The sequence below is a fragment of the Trachurus trachurus genome (genome assembly GCF_905171665.1).
Source record: "Trachurus trachurus genome assembly, chromosome: 7".
Classification (NCBI taxonomy): domain Eukaryota; kingdom Metazoa; phylum Chordata; class Actinopteri; order Carangiformes; family Carangidae; genus Trachurus; species Trachurus trachurus.
In genome coordinates this window covers 8,016,941-8,020,457 of record NC_139901.1, presented here as the reverse complement: position 1 = coordinate 8,020,457, position 3,517 = coordinate 8,016,941, and positions in this window count along the sequence as shown.

Genomic DNA, 3,517 nt, shown 5'->3' with positions numbered 1-3,517 from the left:
CAGCCATGCTCCACGGCCTTATTTAGTGAAGCATGGCAAAAAATAGCCTCCCAAGTGTTGCTGGGTGGGGGGGTGTCTTAGTTCAAGTGGGTGGGTGGGAAAGTGGGAGGAACAGGGCGGGGAAGACTGAGAGGTGAGGCAGAGGGGTGTCGAGGAAGGCTGGGGGTGCTCGTGGCGGGGCTGACGGTGATGCAGTCGCTTTTAATCATTCTCTCTGCCAATTGACTGGTCTGGTCTGAGCTTGATTTACCTCCTGTTCTCGTGTATCTATTTTTTTCTGAGTGTCACATTACAGTCCTAGACCCTACTCTGCTTGTGATACTGAACTGCGCCATGCCACCCTGCCTTTGCTAGGCTCAGCTTGTGAAAAATTTGTCTTTTTGATGCATATGTTGAGACAATATATGGAAATAAAATCTAAATATTACCATAAAGCTCAAAAATCCTGCAGTTTGCAATGCATATTTTGGAAAGTGCAATGCAAAACTTTACTTAACCTTGGGGGGATCCTAACACGACAATGGGTCCCCAAAAGATGTTCTCGCAAGGGTGAATTTTATCGGGGGGCAACCGCCATTCCGACATCCCACCATAGGCATAGACATAGGCCTCTAATTGTCTAAATGGCAACACTTAGTTTTCTATCAAATGTCACATCATTCCGACAATTTTTGCCTCCTATGGTCGGAATTATGGTATTTTTTTCGTTGAGTAACGCACAGAGACAGCCCTCCTCAAAATTACCAACAACCTTCTCCTCTCCTCAGACTCCGGACACCTCAACATCCTCATCCTTCTTGACCTCACAGAAGCCTTTGATACCATCAACCACTCCATCTGAGCCTGACAAGCCAGACTATATCATTAAAATGTCTAGTCTGGCAACGACCGGTAGACCTCGGCTCAATCCAGGGGGCGGGATGAAGGCTGTCTGTCAAACTGCCTCTGCACGCAATAGGGTAGCGCTACGACTAATCAGAGCAAAGAGCAGGATGACGTTAGCCTGACAAGCCAATTAAAATGTATGTTGTCATTGCGTTAAGCCCGCCCAACGACTCTCTAAACAGATAGAGCGCTGTGATTGGTGAACACAAACGGTGTTCGAGACTCAAAAAGTTCCTATGGCTCGTTTCTAGACCCACCTGCGGAGCAAATATATTTGCTGCCGCTAGGGTGCGTCTAGATTTCAGGCTAACTCCATCCTGCTCTCCTGACTGAAATCTTCAGCTCACATCACTGGCACAGCACTCTCCTGGTTTCACTCCTACCTCACCAACCGTCACCAGTTCATCAGCATCAACAACTGCACCTCCACCACCGCTCCTCTGTCACAAGGTGTCCCCCAGGGATTGGTGCTTGGTCCCCTCCTCTTCATCCTCTACATGCTCCCCCTTGGCAAAATCATCCATCATTACGGACTCCAGTTTCAATGTTATGCCGACGACATCCAACTATACATCTCCACCAAAGCCATCACCAACACCACCCACTCCACACTCAGCAACCGTCTCACTAAAATAAAATAAAAAATGGATGCAAAGAAACTATCTCCAACTGAACAGTGACAAATCAGACATCATCATCATTGGTCCCACATCCCACACCAGAACCACCCAAAACTTCAGGATCACCTTCAACAACTGCACTCTGTCCTCCTCCCCTCACATCCAGAACCTTGGAGTGATTTTTGACAGGCAACTCAAGTTTGACCACCACATTAACCACATGTGACAGTTGAGGGTCCTGTCACTATGCCTCCAATTGATCATGCACCCTGGCTACTTGGCCAAGGGGATGTTCCTTTGGCTGAGTGGTTAGCGCGCCGCGCATGACTGTTACCCGTGAGTCTGTGGTTCGAAGCCCGCCCGGGCCCTCTTCACCTTGCCACACACATCACCAGGGCCGCCTTCTTTCACCTCAAGAACATCGCCCGTCTCCGCCCCTCACTCACCTTCTGCTGCCGAAACCCTGATCCATGCTTTCATAACATCCAGACTAGACTACTGCAGCAGCATCCTATACAGCTCATCAACAACTCCTCCATAAACTCCAATACATCCAGAACTCTGCTGCCCGCCTGCTCACTCACCCGCTCCCGAGAACACATCAACCCTGTCCTCCAAAACCTGCACTGGCTCCCCATCTCACACCATATACAATTCAAAATCCTCCTGCTCACCTACAAATCACTCAACAACCTGGCCCCCACCTACCTCACAGACCTGCTCCACCACTACACCCCCCCTCGTGCCCTCTGATCCTCAGACGAAAATCTCCTCGCCCTACCCCCTCGGACCAAGCACCGAACTTGGGGGGACAGAGCCTTCTCCGTTGTCGCCCCCACCCTCTGGAATTCACTCCCCCAGCCCTACTGTAGTGTATTGTGTATGTACAGGTAATACTCAGAAAATTAGAATATCGTGAAAAAGTTCATTCACTTCCCCATGATTGCGAACTGTACTGAACCAGACAGAGAGCTTTTAAAGGCTCAGGAACCCTTTGCAGGTGTTTTGGATTAATTGGCTGACAATTTGAGCTACAACATTGAACTTTTTCACGATATTCAAATTTTTTGAGATTCTGATTTTGGGGTTTTCATAAGCTGTAAGCCATAATAATCAAAATTCTAACAAATAAAAGCTTGAAATATCTTGCAATGCCTGTTATGAGTCTAAATAATATATTCATTTCACCTTTTAAGTTGAATTACTTAAATGAATGAACGTTTTCACGATATTCTAATTTTCTGAGTATTACCTGTATTACAAGTACAAAGCAGCTGTTACAACGCCACTTGCCCAAGACAAATTTCCCTTCCGGGACGAATGAAGTTTATTTGATTTGATTAGATTTTTGATCAGAGACTGTACAGACCCCCACATCTTCAAATCACTCCTAAAAACACACCTTTTTAAACTATCTTATAATCTGTAAACTGTTCATTTTTCTTTTCTTTATGTCTTTTTTAAACCTTCCACATTGTTTATGTATCTTAATTGTGAGTTATTCCACATTGTTTTATATTTTATTGTGTAAGCATCTTTGAATAAATAAAATGTAGGCTATTATTATTATTTCCTTATATTGAAAGCCTTGTCGGAATGATGGGACGTTCATGTCGGAATAGCGGTATGTCGGAATGACAGCATGTGACCATTTTATCTGTTACATCATGTTGAAATTTGTTTTCATGTCAGCCTCAGTTCTACAACAGGATAAGCACCACTTTGCAAATGTTAGCATGCTAACGCACTAAGATAGTGAACAATCATGTAATATTTGCACATTAGTCAGGTCGAAGAAGACTATGCATAGGCTATAGGCTACATATTTTTACACAGCTTCACAGAGAGGCATGTGTTACGGTAGAGTTGTAACCTGGTTAACATATCACGCGAAGTATGTAAAAGAAAAAGAAGCTAGCTAACAAAGCGTATTGACAGAGCCTTATGGTGACTTAGTAGGCTACTTGGTAGCAAGCCTGGTACTGTAGATAGCTAGCTAATTAACGCAGCTT